We start from the raw sequence: 22137 nt of genomic DNA on the forward strand, positions 1-22137 counted from the left end.
CTGGCCCTTCCAGCGTCCTGCTTGAGCGCACTGGACCGTCTTAGATGGTACGGAAGTCAGGGCTCCAAGCAGGGAGGTCAGTCACTGCTGTTTCTGCAAGACCCACTCAGTGTGACTATTGGATAACGCTGGGAAAGCGTGCCCGTCTCGGGAGATGGTACGCTGCGGAGCCACGTCCTTCAGTAGAAGGCTAGGTGGCAGAATACACATAAGGACTAACCTGGCAGGGTAGTGCAACATATGGCAGTCTCTGGGGTGGTTCCAGCCTGGTCCCAGGGGGGAAAGAACACGCCCAGAGACGACAGAGCGGGCTCTGTCAAGGGAAAGACACGGGGCTAGCCGAGTAGGGTAGCTGGTACCGTGGAAGAATACACATATGGGGTAGCCGTGAGGGGACCGCTACATATGGAACCCAGCCTACACACACGTTTCACAAGCATACGGGTGCAGGCCTGGCGTCAGACGGCCGCAACGTCTGGCACCGCAGGGGTGACGGAGGAGCTCGACAGGGTTAGCCGTTTCCGGGGAACACAACTGGAGAAAATAGACGCACGTATCCGGCCCAGAGGGCGGGAGTGGCGTTGCAAGCCGACACTTAGAACGGGCACTTAGCGCTACTGGCCACTGGGGGCGAGGATGCGGGAAGATACCGGCTCTACACGGAGGCTATAGAATCTAGCGAACGTGTTAGGTGTCGCCCAGCCCGCAGCTCTACATATATCTGTCAGCGAGGCGCCTTGAGCCAGCGCCCAGGAAGAAGCAACACTCCTTGTTGAGTGAGCTCGCAACCCGAACGGGCAAGGCACGTCTTGGGACTGGTAAGCCAAGACGATAGCATCCACTATCCAGTGGGCCAACCTCTGCTTGGAGACAGCCTTTCCCTTCTGCTGGCCTCCGTAACAGACGAAGAGTTGCTCTGAGGTCCGAAAGCTTTGAGTCCGGTCGACGTAAGCGCGGAGAGCGCGGACGGGACATAACAAAGCCTGGGCTGGGTCTGCCTCCTCCGAAGGCAGCGCTTGCAGGTTCACTACCTGGTCCCGGAAGGGAGTGGTAGGAACCTTGGGCACGTATCCAGGCCGGGGTCTCAGGACAACGTGAGAGTTGGCCGGCCCGAATTCTAGGCACGATTCGTTGACCGAAAGTGCATGCAGGTCCCCTACCCTCTTGATGGAGGCCAATGCCGTCAGAAGCACTGTCTTCATTGACAGGATTTTAAGCTCCACAGACTGCAAAGGCTCAAAGGGAGGGCTCTGAAGTGCTCTGAGCACTAGAGCTAAGTCCCAAGAGGGTAACGAGTTTGGACGAGGAGGATTTAGCCTCCTCGCACCTCTGAGGAACCTGACGATTAAGTCGTGCTTTCCTACGGACTTACCTTCGACTGCGTCGTGATACGCCGCTATTGCTGCGACGTACACTTTGAGGGTGGAGGGAGACAGCCTTCGCTCCAGCCCATCTTGCAGGAAAGAAAGCACGACACTAATCGAACACCTTCGGGGGTCTTCCCGGTGGGAAGAGCACCATTCAACGAACAGGTTCCACTTCAAAGCGTAGAGGCGCCTCGTAGAGGGGGCTCTAGCAGAAGAGATGGTGTCTACCACTGCCTGTGGTAGACCACCTAGAACCTCCGCGTCCCGTCCAGGGACCAGACATGGAGTTTCCAGAGGTCTGGACGCGGGTGCCATAGAGTGCCCCGTCCCTGAGAAAGAAGGTCCCTCCTCAGGGGGATCGGCCAAGGAGGGGCTGTCGCGAGGAGAGTTAGTTCTGGGAACCAGGTCCGGTTGGGCCAGTAGGGCGCAACTAACAAGACCTGCTCCTCGTCCTCCCTGACCTTGCACAGGGTCTGTGCAAGAAGGCTCACTGGGGGAAACGCATATTTGCGCAGGTCCCGGGGCCAGCTGTGCGCCAGTGCATCCGTGCCGAGGGTGCCCCCGGACAGGGAATAGTACCACTGGCAATGGGTCGAGTCCGGAGAGGCAAACAGGTCTACCTGTGCGGCTCCGAAGAGGTCCCATATCAGCTGGACCGCCTGGGGATGGAGTCGCCACTCCCCCGGAGGTGTCGACTGGCGAGAGAGCTCGTCGGCTGTCTGGTTCAGCGCACCTGGGATGTGAATGGCACGAAGCGACCTCAGATGCTTCTGACTCCAAAGGAGGAGGTGGCGGGCGAGTTGGAACATGCAACGGGAGCGTAGACCACCCTGACGGTTGATGTACGCAACGGCCGCAATGTTGTCCGTACGGACCAGTACATGCTTGCCACGTAGCGGCCCCTTGAGGCGGCGCAGTGCCAAGTGTACCGCTAACAACTCGAGGCAATTGATATGCCAATGCAATTGAGGTCCCGTCCACAGACCTGAAACTGCATGCCCGTTGTACGTGGCCCCCCAGCCCGTGGAGGAGGCATCCGTGAAGAGCACAGCATGCCTGGACACTTGTTCTAAGGGCACCCCGGCCCGGAGAAACGAAGCGTCGGACCATGGGCTGAAAGTTTGGCGGCAGTAAGGAGTCACTGGGACCCGGTACTGGCCGCTCTGCCACGCCCACCTCGGGACTCGGCCATGGAGCCAGTGTTGAAGCGGTCTCATATGAAGCAATCCGAGCGGCGTTACCGCGGCTGCAGATGCCATATGCCCCAGGAGCCTCTGAAAAAATTTCAGTGGGACCGCCGTCCTGTTCTTGAACGAATTCAAGCAGTTCAACACCGACCGGACCCGCTCTTCCGTGAGGCGCGCAGTCTGGCTGACCGAATCCAGCTCCATACCGAGATAAGAGATCCTCTGTGCGGGACAGAGTTTGCTCTTCTCTCGGTTGACCCGAAGGCCCAACAGGCTGAGGTGACTGAGCACCATGTCCCTGTGTTCGCACAACTGCTCCCGAGACTGGGCGAGTATAAGCCAGTCGTCGAGATAGTTGAGGACGCGAACGCCGCGTTCTCTGAGCGGAACAATGGCTGCCTCTGCGACTTTCGTGAAGACGCGAGGCGACAGGGACAGCCCGAAGGGCAAGACTTTGTACTGATATGCCTTCCCCTCGAACGCAAAACGTAGGAACGGTCTGTGTCGAGGAAGGATAGAGACATGAAAGTACGCGTCCTTCAGGTCGATCGCTGCAAACCAATCTTGGGGACGGATGCATTCGAAAATGCGTTTCTGCGTTAGCATCCGGAACGGGAGCTTGTGCAGGGCCCGATTCAGGATACGCAGGTCCAAGATTGGCCGTAACCCACCCCCTTTCTTGGGTACAATGAAGTAGGGGCTGTAGAACCCCGCCTTCATATCGGCTGGAGGAACCGGCTCGATCGCGTCCTTCGCCAGCAGGACATCGATCTCTGACCGCAAGACCTGGGCATCGCTGCTCCGCACTGAGGTGAAGAGGATGCCCTTGTACTTGGGAGGCCGGCGAGCGAACTGAATCGCGTAGCCGAGTCTGATGGTACGGATGAGCCAGCGAGACGGCCTGGGGAGCTGAAGCCAAGCCCCCAGAGACCGTACAAGCGGGACCAACGGCACCACAGACGTACCCGGGGTGGGGCAGCGAAGTGGAATGGACGGACCCGACTCGGGAGGCCCGGAGGCGGCCCGGAGTGTTGTCCGAATATTCCAGGGCGGGGCAGAGTGTGGGTGAGAAGGCCCGGGGGCGTTCTCGGTGCCCACACTGCTGCCCCCTGGCGAGGGGGAGAGGGGAGGAAAGGAGTGGCAAGGCCCGGGGGCGTCGCGCACTGCCAACCTGGCCCTCTTGGGGCCCAGGGAAAATAGAAACTGCTCTTTTATTGAGAATGTGGGTGCCGCTGGACTCCGGAGAGCCAGCGGCAGAGATGTAACACCAGTCGGGGCCCCCCGGTCCTCCTCCGGGGGGTGGGAGAAAGATGCGGACATCATCTCCCTCAGAGCAGCTCCCGTCTTCCCTGGGCTGCCCGTCTCAGGGCCGCTTCCCCTTGCGCTTGCCGGCTGGTTTAGCGGAGCCCTGAGCGGGTTGGGCGCCTCCCTTACGTCCGGCACCCTGCTTTCCCGGTGGAGGCTGCTGCTTGGGTTTCGCAGGGGCGGAGGCGGACGCAGGGGGACGCCCTCGGCGACGAGCAGGCGGAGGTGCTGCCGACGACGACTGGGTGGAGGCAGCAGCGGGTCGTCGGGGCAGGATGTTTTTGATGGCCTCCGTCTGCTTCTGGGCCACCGAGAACTGCTGGGCGAAGCTCTCGATGGCGTCGCCGAAGAGGCCGGCCTGACAGACAGGGGCGTTGAGAAACCGGACCTTGTCGGAATCACGCATGTCTGCCAGGTTCAGCCACAGGTGGCGTTCCTGGACCACTAGTGTGGACATCGCCCGACCCAGGGAGCGTGCAGTGACTTTCGTCGCCCGGAGAGCGAGGTCAGTCGCCGCACGCAGTTCCTGCATAACACCCTGGTCGGAACTACCCTCGTGCAATTGCTTTAGCGCCTTGGCCTGGTGGACCTGCAGGAGCGCCATAGCATGCAGAGATGATGCGGCTTCCCCGCAGGCGGTGTAAGCCCTGCCCGTGAGACCGGACGAGAACTTACACGCCCGGGAGGGGAGACGCGGGGCACCCCGCCAGTCCGCAGCGGTCTTGGGACACAGTTGCATCGCCACAGACCGCTCGACTGAGGGGATTCCCACGTAGCCCTTAGCCGCACCACCATCGAGAGTAGTGAGGACGGAGGAGTCAGTCGACCGTGAGCGAGCGTTGTAAGGCGCTACCCACGATTTCGTGATCTCCTGATGCACTTCCGGGAAGAAAGGAACCGGGGCGGGGCGCTGAGAACCAGCACGGGCCGTCCCGAGAAACCAATCGTCCAACCGCGAGGGTTCGGGACACGGTGGAGGGTTCCACTCGAGCCCGACACTCGCGGCGGCCCGGGAAAGCATAGCCGTAAGCTCTGGGTCGGACTCGGGCAACGCTGTCACACCCGAAGGGGGCAGCGCAGCCGAATCTTCATCCTCAGAGCCCATTAGCTCGTCCCCCGATGCTGCAATCGACAGCATGTCCTCAGCCGGAGCCCCAAAAGAAACGCCTGGGACCTCCCGGGGGAGGCCAGCGCGCTCTTCTGGAAGCTCCACCGGCGCAGCGGAGGGGGGAGGGGCCCGAGGAGCCGTTTGACCCGTCGGGGAAGCCCTCACAGTAACCCTCAGGTCCCCACCAAGGCCATCAGCCAAAGTAGCAGCCCTCTGCTTTGCAGCGGGAGGACCACTAGATCGGGGGATGCGCAATGGTGCTCCGCCTCTTTCGAGGTAATGGAGTCTGGACCGTAAAACTGCGATGGTCATGTTCCCGCAATGGGAACATGAGTCATTCACGAACGCAGCCTCAGCGTGCTGAACGCCCAAACACGTGAGACAACGAACGTGACCGTCAGCTGGGGACAGATATCGACCGCATCCAGAAACACACGGTTTGAATGACATCTTGAAAAAGACGCAGGGTCAAACCGTGTTGCTCTTTTAGAAAGGAAACTGCTCTTTTAACGTGCTGAAGCACTCAGGGAGATGACCGCGGCACCACACAGTACAAAGGTGCAAGCCTGTGTGTGCACTCAGAAATAGGAAACGCCCAGCGAACCAACAGCTGATCTCCGTCTGAAGCGGCACTCGCTGACGCGCTGTCACACCCGCACTGGAAGCAGATCCTCTCACGAGACTCGTCAAAAACACTCTTCGTAGAAACAGGAAACATTCACTGTTCGGCTCCGAAGTAGAAAGCAATGATCAAGCATTCCACTTCCTTATTTATACCCGCGCTGCGGGGCGGTGCGTGGAATGCGTGGATCGCATGCCAATCTCCATTGGCTCGTTTTTAATACACTCGAAGTAGATTGGTCTCTGAGATCAGATCCCAATTCGTCGGTCAGTTCCGACGTACGTCGAACGTGACCGACTGAAAGGGAACGCCTATTTTTTGCATTAAATTGATGCAAAATCATGTAGAAATGTGTTTTAAAAGTTATTTTTTCAGTGGATGTTGTCAGCACATGTGTTCTGTGTATCTGGAATACATTTATTAACAGCCTACCCAACCCACTGAGGATTTGAGGAAAAAAATCATTTTTCACATTTTTCTGATAAAAAATAAAGGGTGCATACTCTAAAATGGCCACAAATTTTTTTCGCGATATTTCCGGCAGAGCAGACCCTCCAATTATTGGTTCTTAGGGTCAACGTTAACAGAAAAAACACAAATAAAAAGTATGGCAGACCATGTCAGGTTCAACCCATTTTTGAGACTTTGGCTCCCCGACTATGAGGGCTGCAACTTCACTTTTAAAATGACAATATCTTGGCCTGACAACTGTTGTCAGTGATATAAGTATTTGAAATTAACATGATTTCTTAATGTCTAGTGACATATCAGGGCCATTTTATGATTAATTGAAATACATACTTGCATACAGTTCCTTTAAAGTTTCTTAAGGGTCAAGATCAAATTATCTGCATCTCTTGCGCTGCATCAAGCCACTCCCTTAATATCTGTCATTGCTTAAATTAATGCACGGCTCAGATTAACTGTACATGTGTGTAAACCTCCAATAAAATTATAAAGTAATTATTCCATCACAAATAAAATCGCTCAATCAAGTGGCTGTGTCTATATTATTATATACAACATTATAATATTATATACACATTCTCATACAATATAACATTTTTATATTATAATTATTATTTTTTAAAATTATTATTATTGCCCCTGGTTCAGTAATGAACTCTTGTAATAAAGTAGCAGTGGCTGGGACAGATTTTAAGTATCACCTCAAGATGCAATCTAATCCTGTTTACATGAAATAAGCCTGCTCATGAGCAGGTTTAAGCTCATGGACCTGTTACTATGACAGCAAGTCCAGGATGAGCTTCGAAGAACCAAACAATCCGAGATCATGTCAAATCGTCAACAATCAAATCCAGCTAACTGAGTTAGCGACGTACGAAGAACGGGCCCCAGGCCTGGACTATGATTTATATTTTTGTTTACGTTTTGTTTATGTATGTGCGCGGCAGTCGTCCGTGAGGGGCTGCCGCTTTTACTTTCATTTTGTGTTCAGTTATTTTATTAAAAGTATGTTTATTGTTCGCCGGTTCCCGCCTCCTTCTTCCCACACAAACATACCTCGTTACAATGGGATTTCTCATGTGTTCAAGACCACACTGGCTATGCAATTTTTCCATAATTTATGTACCTTTAATCCATAAAAGTATCTGTGTATGGTAAATTTAGATTCTCTTGAGTCCTGGGGCCTGTTTCAGAAAGGAGGTTCAACCAACTCTGAGTTTAAACCTGAACTCTGAGTTGACTTACTCTGAGATGGGAAACTCTGAGTTTTGGGTTTCAGAGCAGCTGAATTGAGGTAGTTCAATCAACTCTGAGTAGACTGACTCTGAGTTAAGCTCATGCATTCCAACTATGAAAAGCCAAGATCAATGGAGCTCCGAAATTACGATTCACCATGGCAACAGCACCCAACAAAAAGACGTTTGCATACTTCAGGGTCAATACACAAGTTTAATTCTTAATTATTTTAATTAAGTTTAATTTTCATGGTATCCAAAAGGCAAACAAAGAATGTGGCAGCAGTTAAAAAAATAAATAAAAAAAACATAATTCAATCAGGAAAAGCTTTAAGCATAAAATGTTCATGGGTGTTGGTTTAATGACTTTACAAACATTTGACATATTAAATAAATATCATTCAGTGTCCAATGTGCAGCAGCTTTTCCCACATAGACCCTTTTCACAGACTGTGATGACGTGTTTTAATGGTCATCAATATCGTAAATCCTGCAACGTTTTTTTAATGTTTTTTTTATGTATGTACATTTATAACACTAATACTTTGTATTATATTACTTTTGCATCAAATTACAAAAATCAAGTTACCGCTGTTGTGAGAGTGTTTCTAATACAGCGTCTATGGGAGTGATAGTTAATATTAACATCTTTCTCTCTTTTCACTTCTGTTATCAATCTCACTTTAATTTTTCCATCTTTTTGAAAGTTGCGAAATCACTATTGTGGAGTTTTTCTTTTGCTATTTGAGCAAATGGAGACACAAAAATATATATTTAATGTATTCTCTCATTCACCGCTATAAGAGTTAACCCAACTATGACGACTTCAGCTTCGGAAACCCAGAAATGTGAAAAGGGTCTATGCTCTTTTCACATAATGAAATGTTCTCTGATCCCCCCTGTTACATTTATTAATCAGGGTAATGACATTATTGACTTCTACTCAGGCCAGCCAAACTCCAGCACCACTGACATATGAAGAGGAGATGGAGGAAGAATATTTACACCCAACAGGAAAAAGAATAAAGTATTTGTAGGAAATAAAGATGACTATAAAAATGTAAATAAATGTATTTAACAGCTGTGGTGGTGGTTATACCATATATCTCGTACTACCATCTGGCAGCATCCTTCCATTCCATACAATAATCCGTTTTCAGAAAGTGTGATGATGGGTGTCATAAATGTGTCCAACCACTGGAAATCCTAAAGGAAATTCTAATTATTAGGATACTTCTAAAGGATTATCAAGTGAACGTCAGGATCCTGTATAAAAGGACATGCCATTTTTGTCACTTTGACAAAGTCCTCATGTGCTTTTCTTACTTTGTATTTTTGTCAAGTGGCAGAAAATTTAATTTGTTTTAAGTAAACTTTGCTTACTTTAGATTTAGATTAAATTTATAATTTTTTTTATATTTATACTTGAAATACGACCAAAATACTCAGTAAGAAAAGCATTTGTGGCGTTTGAATGAATGAATAAAGTATTTAAACACTGCTGGTGCTTTAAAAAGGGGGAGGAGAACGAAAGAAACTCTGGGTTTACCAAAGAAAACCTGCCTCTGACCAGGTTAGGTTCACAGAGTAAGTTACCCTGGTAACTGACTCTGAATATAAGTTACCTCTCTTTCAGAAACGGGCTTGGCTTACCCTGCTTTCTCGGGTTTGACATACCTCCCATTCTGAAACAGAAAACGTCTAAGGTTACGTATGTAACCTCTGTTCCCTGAGAACAGGGAACGAGCGCTGCGTCTAGCTGATGCTATGGGGAACGCCCTCGGCGTGACTGGTGTCTGAAGCTACTATCGAATCACGGCAAAGTCTTTGACCGACGTCAGCCCATGACGTCATCAACGTGCGACCCGGAAGTATAAAAGGGCGCCGTGCCAACACATACACATCTTCTCGTCTGAAGGGACTGTATGGCAGATAGGCCCTGAAGCATGGCAACGCGACGCAGCGCTCGTTCCCTGTTCTCAGGGAACAGAGGTTACATACGTAACCTTAGACGTTCCCTTTCGAAAGGGAACTCTCGCTGCGTCTAGCTGACGCTATGGGGAACGATATACCAACGCCGCCATGCTGAGGGGAGTGTCTGCCCATTGGTAACAAGTAATTCATAGAAAAACCTGAGCGACTCCCCCTCAGGTCCTGGGCTGACAGTGACAGCACTCCCTACGGTCATAGCCCAAGCTATACAACTAAACGGAACCCTAACGCACTACGTGGAGTTCCATCCAGACAGCTCCAAGGCCCGGGACCACTACTTCCAATGAAGGGGTCCCTTCAAGGGAATGTGGCTAGGGGACCCGAAGGAACCCCAGCCAGTCACTACTCGGGAAAAAGTTCTCCCGAGTGCCACCAGGGAGGCCTGACCTGGTGCCCTAAGTGTTATGGACACTTCGGTTTAGCCAACCCTGTCTGTTCAAAACAGAGCCTCTGGATGGTGCCCAAAGGGCGTCCAAGCTAAGGGACTGAAACAAAGTCTTACTTAGCCCGGAACTCAGAGACGGGTTATCCAAGAGAGCAACACTCAGCGTAGTGCTTTTCAACCCTTGCTATCGAGGGGAGTCTGCCTGCTCAAATCAAGGATCTACCAGGTGCTTGTGTTTCAAAGCAGTAGGGAGGCCTAAAGGGCCTAATGACTGATCTAACAGGGAGGCCTCATGAGAGGCCTACGACCGTCTGACCAGGCTCAGGCGGCTGAGCACTCATAGACGACCCTCATTGAGGGGAGCAGCTGAGCCTGCCTGGCGAGTAACCTCCAGCTATAGGCCCAACTACCACAAGTTCTCACAGAGAACTGGTAATCAAAGTGCCTAGCTCAGGAACTTCAACTTCAAGGAGGCCCTGTGGGCCTACTACTTGATAGCGGGTATTCCAGGGAGGCTTATAGAGGCCTACTACCTAACCGCAAGCCATGCTGGAAACCCAAGCATCCAGGCTCGGGACTCCGTCCTCAGGGAGGCCTTAGTGAGGCCTACTACCTGACAGCAATACCGCCTGCTGAGGTTACCCTTGTTTTCTCAAGGAGGCCTAATGGAGGCCTACTACTTGACAGTCAAGCTACGCAGGCTAGTCGGGCATCCTGTTTAAGGAACCCGTCCTCAAGGGAGGCCTATTAAGGCCTACTACCTGATAACCAGCCTTTAGGGAGGCCTGGAGAGGCCTACTACCTGATTGCAATACGTGCTAAATGACTGGGTCCCAGGAACACCTTAGGGAGGCCTGATGGGGCCTACTACCTCGTTCGAGTGACCACCATCTAGGACTCGACAGTCAAGCTACGCAGGCTTTTCGAGCATCCTGATTAAGGAACTCGCCCTCAAGGGAGGCCTATTAAGGCCTACTACCTGATAAGCAGCCTTTAGGGAGGCCTGGAGAGGCCTGCTACCTGTTTGCAATGCGTGCTAACTGTTTCAGATGACTGGACCCCAGGAACACCTTAGGGAGGCCTGATGAGGCCTACTACCTTGTTCGAGTCAGGGAGGCCTATTAAGGCCTAGAATTAACAGCAGGCTTTCAGGGAGGCCTGATGAGGCCTACAACCTGCCTCTGAGAGCGACCACAATCTGGGAACTCACCCTCAGGAAAGCCTAGTAAGGTCTTAGAGTTAACAGCAGGCCTTTCAGGGAGGCCTGATGAGGCCTACAACCTGCTTCTGGTAGTGATCACAACCTGAGAGCTCACCCTCAAGGAGGCCTAGTAAGGCCTTACACCTACCAGCGGGCCTTCGGGGAGGCCTGATGAGGCCTACAACCTGATAGCCTCCAGGCTAGCTGTCCTGATGCGCACATCGGTACATACCTCCAGTGAGGCCTGTTTGAGGCCTTCCAACTGATAATGCGCCTTGTTCAAGAGGCCTACTGAGGCCTACAATTGACAGCCGACCTTCAGGAGAGCGTATTACCCCTATTTAACCTGATAGCCAGCTAGGCTAGTAGTACCTTGATGCTTAAGCATTGTCACCTGCCTTACTAGAGGCCTGATAAGGCCTACCACTGTCACCGTTTACTCTTGAGAACGGTGCAATCCTTCCTGCTAACTGGGACAGCCATATTGAAAAATGTGGGTTGTAGTAATATTAGACCCTACGGCTCGTTTTCATGGAGGCCTGCTGAGGCCTAACACATGATAGCTACCCATTACTATGGGGACCCGTTCCAGGGAGGCTTGTAGAAGCCTACAAGCTGTACGAGTTTCGCAAAAAACGAGAAATAACTGCCAGACAAACAAACTGACTGCTATTAAAACCAACGACTCTCAATGAGAGGAGGCCTCCGATCTAAGTACAACAAAAAAGGTGACGGTGCCTCAGCAACGCGCCTCCTTCATCCACATACCAACTGACGCCGTAGCGCTCAGTCGTAACAGAGACAAACTAATCCAACCTGCAGTGGCTTAGGGAACCGAAGACACATAGTAACCCTAGGCGGTAGACAAACACTACATTCTATCAGAAAAGTGTGCTACCGCCTAGTAATCCGCAAACATTTCAAAGAACAGAGCGGCGGCCTAAACACTACTCTCAAAATGAGAGGAGGCCCATCTTCTGATAACCATAAGCGGTGGCCTATCTGGCGCCATCTTGACCAACCAGGGAAAGCCAACACACGCTCACAAACATAGCCCAGATAATGGTGCTGTGTTAAAGCCTAACTAAGCAGGGGAATAGACTGTTCTCTCTGATGAATACCCAACTCTATACAGGAACCTGGGATCTGTAAGAAATACATATTTTTAGTATAACACACAAAAATGACCACTCTCACCTGCGGCATGCTGAGCGAAGACTCATTGTGCGGTTCTCACCACCATGTTCTACCGCCCTTGAATGCCTGAAAGGGGCGTTCTCACTGAGCAAGTCCGGGCGGGCCATCAGAACATAGTTCTACTCACCATAGGCCCGCCTCAGGCCTGATGTAAGAAGCGCCTGGGTAAAAGTGATTAAAAAGGAAAAAGGAGAGGGCTATGATGTAATCGCCCTCAAGGGAAGTGAACCATCACCAACGCCTTCGTTGAGAACGTTTGTCCTGGATCACCTCCCTTACATCCTTTTTCCAGCGGGAATCCCATCTCCTCTGTACCCTGCTCCTCCAAGGAGGGGGGGCACGAGAGGAGACGCTAGCACTCTGGTCCTGCCTACGGTCCTCAGACCGTGAAGGACCAGGTCCCGCCTGCCTGGGTGGGGGCGCGGATCTCAGCGGTATGCATGTTTTATTCTTAAATGCCGCTGAGCGCGCCTTCGCCTCCCTGAACTTTCCAACCACCGCCTACACGGAGGTGCCGAAAAGTTCAGTAGGCGAAACCGGCAAATCGAAGAGAAAACCCTTTTCTCTCTCCCCGATATAAGCCAGGCCCAACCACAGATGCCTCTCCGTAACCACCATAGCCGCCATAGAGCGGCCGATAGCAGCAGCAGTCTGCTTGGTGGCCCGGAGAGACAGATCTGTGGTGCGGCGCAGCTCAGCAACCGCCTCAGGGGACAGCCCGGCCCCCTGGTCGAGATCCTCCAGCAGGTCCGCCTGGTACGCCTGAAACACCGCCATGGTGTGAAAAGCAGCACCAGCCTGACCCGCTGCCGTGTATGCCCCTGCCATTAAAGCACAACGTGATTTAGAAAGGCAGAGTTTGAGCTCTTCAGTGTTGATGCCCACGAAACGCGAGAAAAGTTCGCAAACTTTCCTCGCCAGTCGGTAGCCTCAACACATATCCATATTCCCCTATCCCCTCGACATCAGCGAAGTTAAAACGCTGATGTTGATGAACATTGGGTAGAATATGGATTCTTCCATGCCCTCTCGATCTCTGTAAGAAGATCAAGAAGGAATGGAAGGCTCATCTGAGCTGATGGTTTATGGCCAAGGAGAAATCGATCGTGCAATCTACCACGAGCGATCTCTCCTCTAACGCGCCAACATGGCAGCAGCAGCCTGCCCGTAGCACGTTCCATAACATTCATCAGCTCAGCATACACGGTCAAGGTGGCTGAGAGGATTCATACCACTCTCACCAGCCATCCCTAAGAGCACTTGCTGTTTAGTCTCGTTAGCCGCCAGATCGTCGCGACGATCGGCGAGCTGCATCTGAGAACCCATGATGTATGCCAACGCTCAGCCTCAGCTTGAGCGGGACAGCATCATCCAGTCCCAGATGCCAAACTTTCTTCCCTCAGGAAAAAAACCAGACTAGAGTGGAGCGATCTCAGATTGAAAACCGCTCACACTCACACACAAACAACTTCAAATGAACTTGCCTGTGCATGCTCTTGATCCCAGGCAGTAAATACACACTCGTGTGTATTAATAATTGAATTTGTTTTACCTTAACTCGTATAGCAGTTCAAACAGACAGTCCCTGAAGACGAGAAAGATGTGTATGTGTTGGCACGGCGCCCTTTTATACTTCCGGGTCGCACGTTGATGACGTCATGGGCTGACGTCGGTCAAAGACTTTGCCGTGATTCGATAGTAGCTTCAGACACCAGTCACGCCGAGGGCGTTCCCCATAGCGTCAGCTAGACGTAGCGAGAGTTCCCTTTCGAAAGGGAACCCAGAGTTTCCCTTATTTCAGGGTTAACCTACTCAGAGTTTTCACTTAACCTCCTTTCTGAAACGGGCCCCTGATCCCTCTCATTTGTAACTTTTATTGATCATTCAGTTGTTGTTTATGGAAATGCTAATTTGGTAAAAATTCAAAAGACAATTTAGCACCGAAAACATAGATACAATTTTTTATTAATATTATATATTGTATAAATGCTCATTAAATATTTAAATATTATATATTTAATAAAATTGTATACTGTATGTTCAACAACAAGTATGTAGTAACAACAAAAAAGTGTGCTGTTGAGAAGAAATATTTAATTAATAGGCTATATATTTAATATAGTGCTGTCAATGGTAAAGCATGCAACATTTTTTTTTTCAGTTGAACATGTTAACAATATTTAACTTAATTAATACAGCATCCATTTTTCTGTCATCCTATGGCCTTACATTATGATCATGCTCTTATTCATGCAAATGCTTTTAAACCATTCAAGCACGACACAACAAAAGAGAACGTTGTATTTTACGAGGTGGCTATAATTCGTACAAATTTGACAATTTGGTCAATTCGTATGATACGAATGACCTACCCCCCCCCTAAAACCTACCCATCACTGCAGTAGACAAATCCTACAAATTCATATGAGTGAGGTCGTACGGATTCGTACGAATTAAGCCGGGTGCACACAATCCTTTACGATTGTTCCTTGTCAGACTGTACGAACATGATCCCCGCTGTAAGCCATGTCACACTGTGGGATCTAAGTTGCCATTAATGTCAGACTGTACGATAGTCAAGGCACATTAAAAACGGACGCACAAGAAAACTCGTCCGGAGTTTTATATCATAAATCAATGATGCGTTCGGTGATAGTGAGCTGCATACAGGTGGGTTTGAAATGGTGGCTACAAAGAAATCGCTAGCGCTCATTTTGGTCATGGTTTGTCTTGAAATACTAAGACATTTGACGGCCGTCGTAAAAGTCACACTGCAGGACTGTGCGCCAAATCTTCTGACACTGCCAGAATTTCGTATGAGGTCAAATTTGATTGCACCGGTCGTTAATGGGCTGTCGGTGAACATGTCACTCTAACGATCAAAGACTTAAGATTTTAGCCTATAGGATCAGAGAATCTTTTAGGATTTGCAAAATTTGTCTCAGATGGCTAAAATCGTGGCTAAAATCGCACAGTGTGCATCCGGCTTTAGACACCTCATACAAATACGTATAAATTGGTCATGAGGTAGCGTTGCAACGTCTATAGGCTGATTTATACTTCTGCGTCAGACCTACGCCGTAGCCTCTATGCCGTGGGCTACGTGTCGATTTTAATTTATACTTCTGCGTTCATGTCCTCGTCGGCGTGCAGTTACACCTGCCGAGGGAGCATGATATAACCCCTGAAGGAGGGGTTCTGGCAGACCAATCACAGTGCTTGCGGTCTGCGTAGAATTGACACTTTGTTAAATTTTTGGAGAGGTGCACGTCAGGGTACGTCGTAGGCTACGTGTGCAACACACAGCTACGGCGTACACTCGACGCAGAGGTATAAATTGGGCTTATGTGACACACACACAATGCACAGAAAGATGCTTACGCTTGAACGAACAATAACACACACAATTATGCTAAAATGTCTGTTTTGTCAAGTATCCTCATAAGAGCAGTCTTAAATGAGTTAAGTAACGAACGTAAAGAGTTGTGAGAAAATTGAAAATTATTATGTGAGGTCTGCTTCATGTGCAGCAGCGGCAGATCTTAAAGTGACAGCAGACGTAGGTCATTAATGTTAATCAAAGAACAATGGTAACAGAAAATCACTCACTGCTCTTGACTAAAGAACTTTTGTAGCTTTAATAAGGATTAATCTATGGCCCCGTCCACACAGAGACGCGTTTAGCTGTATATGTAAAAAAGTTGTACCACATCAGCGTTTCGTCCACACGGATCCGGCGTTTTGGGAGCATGAAACCGATATTTTTTAAAACCGGGTCCCAGAGTGGATAAATCTGAAAACGACACCCTTGCGTTTTCTTGTGTACAGCCAGTCCGTATATTTTGTGAAGCGTTGATGTCATCACACCATGTCCCGCATGGTAAAATTACTTTAATTACTGTATTTGCATTATTGTAAGGGTAGGGTTGGGGTTGGGGTAGGCGTTAATAAAACACAATTTATTTATTGTTATTTTATTGTGAGATTTTGCCTCACTTAATGCTGTAACCCTTCTAGCCACAACTCTTCTTCTCCATTTTTTGTGTATTTCTCTGGCAGAATTACAGCGCCACATACTGGCCTGGTGTGTACAGTATACATCGTTTTAAGTCCGTTTCAGTTTTTCAATATTTCCTCCGTTAGACAGGAAGGGCACGTGTAAATATGACATTTATTATGGGTTTATGTGAGGATTGTTTTAAGTTCACTTAAATTAGATTTTATATTTTTTGAAGCCTAATAAATGTAAAAAAAAAAAAATTGATAAGCTTTCAATTACACTGTAATGTTAAATGGGTAAATTTATGTTTAAAATGGGGTGTATGTTTCATAGAGACATCAGTGATACTGACCTTCATTCATACAAATATTCCATTACAACAAATATTTCAAATATACTGTCTTTCAGAGATTAACTGTGAAATTATTACATTTTAAAATATATTAAAAACTTAAAATGTAAGTGTAAAGTTTTTTAATCGATTGACAGCACTAATTTAATACAATTGTATACGTTCAGAAAGTATGTAGAGTCAAAATCATGTTTGTGCTGTTGAGAAGTTTGTAAAAAAAAAAAAAAAAAGACTAATTTTACCAAAAAATGTCTCAGCCCATCTCTCAGTCATTTAGCTGTTGATGAAAGAGCTTTGTAAAGAGGTTGTTTTTTGTATTGTTTTTTTATGGGTATCTAAAGTGCTTTGAGATGCAGCTCCAGGAAGAACAATCTTTGTTGTCAGGCTCTGTGTAATGAAGTGCTCTTGTGTTGTTTTTCCAGATCTCCACATCAGATTCTCTTCAGTGGTTTGGGACGCATCTGTTGAAGCGGCCACTTGTACCTCAACACTGGAAGAAAAGATGGTGAGAATCCTTGAAAGAAACACAATTCTGCTTTTAAATTTCAAGCCTGACTGAAATCCAAGCTAAAAATATATCTTGTGCTGTTATATGTTCAATGACTCAAGGGGCTTTTTTACTACTTGATTTAACCACTTGATTTGCTTCAGCTCACAGGGCTCTTTGCCATAAGGATATCACGGGTATGAGACCGTTCACGGTGAGGAGATGTATTGATAGTGAATCAATTACAGGCCATTTCATCTATATATATCTAGAGATAATACAGTGCTGTGTTAATTGGATTTACTCATGCCACAAGACATGTGATACAGAGAGGCCAGGGCAAGTTGTCACACTGTAATCCAATGAATGTCTCAGAGGATTTTTTTTATAGACTCATACCTTAAAGTCAGCATGAAACGGAAGTTGACCTGATTTTGACCATTGGGAATTGATTGGACAGTTGTGGTTTGCTATTGGCTGATCTCATGTGAGTGACAGGTTGTCCCGCCCTCGCACCAGTGAACATGTCATCAGAGAAGAGTCGTCATTGCAGAGGAAGTTCTTTTGATTAGGGCATATGAATTTAAATTATGACATGCACAAATAAATCATTTATAATAAATTCTGCAATAAAAAATAAGAATAGTCTAAAGTTTAATTTGAAACCATTTTTAATTATTTAACAGTTAGATTTAATAAAATAAATTAATAATAGTAAAAGTAAGTCGTAAATAATAACATTTGTATAATTTGAATTATAAATTGTATACCTCATGACACTGACTTGACATTTATGAAAAATACCCACACTCTAAAAAATGCTGGGTTGTTTTAACCCAAATTTGGGTCAAATATGGACAAACCCAGCCGTTGAGTTATGTTTTTCAATTCAATTTTTAACCCAACAGATGGGTTTGTCCATATTTGACCCAAATTTGGGTTAAAACAACCCAGCATTTTTAGAGTGCATCCCGAGAACAGTATAGAATCTTTTGGTTTAAATCTATTTTCACTATATAGTTGCTTATGGTTATGTCTAATGCATGTACATGTGAGTAAGAATACTAAACTGTGTAATATATGTCTGACTGCTGTGGTCTGTTGACTCCTCAGGCTGAAGTTCATCACTCCACTGAGCACAGCTGAGATGATGACGTCAGCGTAGCCCCAGGAGGGGGTAGCAGGACCTTGCAGCTGATTTGTTGGGTTTCAGGTCCGTAAAGCTGTCTGTTGTCGTCCATTGGCTAGCGTTTAGGGCGAGGGGACAGGATCTTATGGTTGACTGGCTGGGCATACTGATTGATTAGACACTGCTATGCTTTCCTTTCCAATCGAGACTTCGGTCAACTCATCATCCACAGTCAGTGAGTCTGCTGTCAAAAGCACAGTTTAACAGTGACACCTCCCTAAATGCCTAATTACATGCATTCAGAACAGCTGAATTTTGATAAGAATGTGAGTAAATTCAAGCAATTACCCAGATTTAATTGCCTGCTGTGCTCATGACAAAAAAAAGTTTTCATTTGGAGCCTTTGTGGAAATCAATATGGGCTGCTCTGAAATTAATCTTCAGCATAAAGAGAAGGAAATTAAGAGAAGGGAAACATAATGCTGTAAAGTTACCATTTGGAATTATAATTGTATTTGTATGACTTGTATAATTGTATGACAGTGCATACATTTTCATTGTGACACAATCAAGATTTAATGCTTAAATTATCGAACCCTTTAGAAGAGATTTCTATGGAACCTCTTTATTTTTACTTGTTCTGTGCATTTACCTCCATCTGTTGGATAGAAAATGTATTACAATATTAAATAAAGAAAAAACTCCTTTCTATTCCAAGAATTTTTCTTTGACAGTCTGCATATCTGAATAAGCAAAAATCGCTGAAACTTCGTTTTAAAATGTAGACAAAAAAATCCTGAAATTTACTCAAGAAAATAGGCAGATATAGTAAATTATTCTTCTCAATTCATTTGTTTATTATTAAACTAACAGTAAATATGTTTATCCCTTTGAAATTATAACAGTTCACCTCTAAAAATAGCACTTTGCTGGAAAAAAGTGTCGAGACCAAATATCCCCACAAGGATAGTAAAACCTGAGATCACCTACATTGTGGGGACCAGTGTCACAACTGATGTGGTAGTCAACAGAATCATGATGAGGATCAAATACTAACTTTCTTTAATAAACACGAAGAGAATACATAGATGAAGACGCAGAATCATAACATAAACTATTCACACTACAGACAAGAACTGTAGATCTACATCTATCCATCATAAAAGTGCATCCATCTATCATAAAAGTGCATCCATCAATCATAAAAGTGCATCTATCGTCATAAAAGTGCATCTATCGTCATAAAAGTGCATCTATCCATCATAAAAGTGCATCTATCGTCATAAAAGTGCATCTATCCATCATAAAAGTGCATCTATCATCATAAAAGTGCATCCATCCATCATAAAAGTGCATCTATCCATCATAAAAGAGCATCTATCCATAATAAAAGTGCATCTATCCATCATAAAAGTGCATCTATCGTCTTAAAAGTGCATCTATCCATCATAAAAGTGCATCTATCATCATAAAAGTGCATCCATCCATCATAAAAGTGCATCTATCCATCATAAAAGTGCATCTATCCATCATAAAAGAGCATCTATCCATAATAAAAGTGCATCTATCCATCATAAAAGTGCATCCATCCATCATAAAAGTGCATCTATCCATCATAAAAGTGCATCTATCCATCATAAAAGTGCATCTATCATCATAAAAGAGCATCTATCCATCATAAAAGTGCATCTATCCATCATAAAAGTGCATCCATCCATCATAAAAGTGCATCTATCCATCATAAAAGTGCATCTATCCATCATAAAAGCGCCTCTATCATCATAAAAGTGCATCTATCCATCATAAAAGTGCATCTATCATCATAAAAGTGCATCCATCCATCATAAAAGTGCATCCATCCATCATAAAAGTGCATCTATCCATCATAAAAGTGCATCTATCATCATAAAAGTGCATCTATCCATCATAAAAGTGCATCTATCCATCATAAAAGCGCCTCTATCATCATAAAAGTGCATCTATCCATCATAAAACTGCTCCACACGGCTCCGGGGGATTAATAAAGACCTTCTGAAGCAAATTGATGGGTTTGTGTAAGAAAAATATCCATATTTAAAAAAATGTATAAAGTAAAATATCTAGCTTCTGACGGACCGCCTTCTGTATTCAACCTGCGCAGAAAGTGTAATACCTCTCGCAGTTCAAATGCTTATACTCCGTCCGATGACATCGTCACGGCAGTTACTTTTTTTTGTAAGTTCAATATGGAAGGCAGTCTGCTGGAAGCTTGATGTTTTACACTCTAAAAATGCTGGGTTAAAAACAACCCAAATTGGGTTGAAAATGGACATACCCAGCAATTGGGTTGTTTTAACCCAGCGATTGGGTTGTTTTAAGCAAACATTTAACCCAACCACTGGGTTAAAACGACCCATTCACTGGGTTAAACAACCCATTCACTGGGTTAAAACAACCCAATTACTGGGTTAGTCCATTTTCACCCGAACTTGGGTTGTTTTTAACCCAGCATTTTTTAGAGTGTACAATATAACGTGTTAAATATGGATATTTTTCTTACACGAACCCATCGATTCGCTTCAGATGGCCTTTATTAACCCCTGGAGCTGTGTGAAGTACTTTTATAATGGATTTATAATGGATATGGTGGCTATTAACATCTACAGCACTGTTGTAATTGTAATCGTCTAGGCCATCGCATGTCTTCAGTATCAGAAATGAGCAAGATGGCAAACAAACAGCTGTCGATAGCTCCTGAAGCACAAAAGAGAGGAAAGGTACTGTATTTAATCCAGATATCACACCTATATCTGTAAGGCCTTTTCAAACTAAGTCTGAATAAAAAAATATTCAAGCCCTTCTTAGATATGACACATTTATATTGTGTTCACTTTATTTACATATATATAATTAGGATGAATACTTATATATATTTAATAAGTCTAACGTAATAAACAGCTTCATCTATGAGCAGGGGCGTAGCCAGAATGTTTTTTCAGGGGTGGCCAGGTAAGACCCAGTGATTTTATTGGGGTGGCCAAATGTTTTTTTTTTTTTTTACTACTGACTGTGACATGCTGTACCAAAGCAAATTCTACTGAAATTATAAATCACAAACAAAAATAATTTAAAATTGTCAATTTATTTAAAAGCTTACTCGCGTTTCTTTTATTCACTTAGGCCCTAAGTGAATAAAAGAAACGCGAGTAAGCTTGTAAATAAATTGACAATTTTAAATTATTTTTGTTAATTTAAAATCTAAGTCTTAGGGAGAAATCATGAGACTTGAATGTTAAGAGCCTGAAAATAACCTAAATGTCTGATCATGTTTTCATTCAAATATGAGGATTATTCTCTCAGTAATGTAGCTTCTGTAAGCTTTTATGTCAAGAAAAGTCTAGGCGTCCTTTCAAAAAGGACATTTATTTCAGAACATTTGTGATTGTAAAGAGTAGTTTTTTTTATTCAAATTAATCTGCAATAAACTGGTCATTATAATGCATATACAGTTACTGAAAAACTATAGCAACTATTTACAGAATTTGCAAAGTGTAAAAACTAATTTAGTTGAAAAGAAGTGTCAGTAATAGTCTGCGCGCTCCATTGTGTGTGTGTGCAAAACTGGCAGACGAGTGAGCACAAGCAATATTGATTCCATGCTTACAAATATTGCACAAGTTGATGCCTTTTGATTGGTTGCTAGGCCATCAAACACATTTTACCCCCGAACACAATTTTTACAGAGGAACCACTCCCCCTGTTTTGGGCTAGTTTTGAGAAGCAATTGAGCAATTTGTTGTGAAAAACCTGGCAACCCTGAGTACTGCGGTTATTTTGTTCATGTTTAAATAGCGAGTGTTTTAGTATTTCATTTAACCCTTTCCTCTCTGGCGTATTTATTGCAAAAACAAGTTCAGAACATGAATATTGAGTGTTTAGCTTTCAAATGATGCATAGTTGATTGAATATTTTGTATAAAACAAAAGTAAATATAGACACTGATAACGGTTTATTTATTCATTTTTTACTTGCGTTTCCCCTATTAAAATCCATTCATGCTGCAGCTCTTCTGCCGCTCAGTCACGGGCTGAGGGGGCGTGTTCCGGCGGGAAAGTGACGGCGA

This window comes from Gobio gobio (assembly GCF_949357685.1).
Source record: "Gobio gobio genome assembly, chromosome: 6".
In the NCBI taxonomy this organism is placed as follows: domain Eukaryota; kingdom Metazoa; phylum Chordata; class Actinopteri; order Cypriniformes; family Gobionidae; genus Gobio; species Gobio gobio.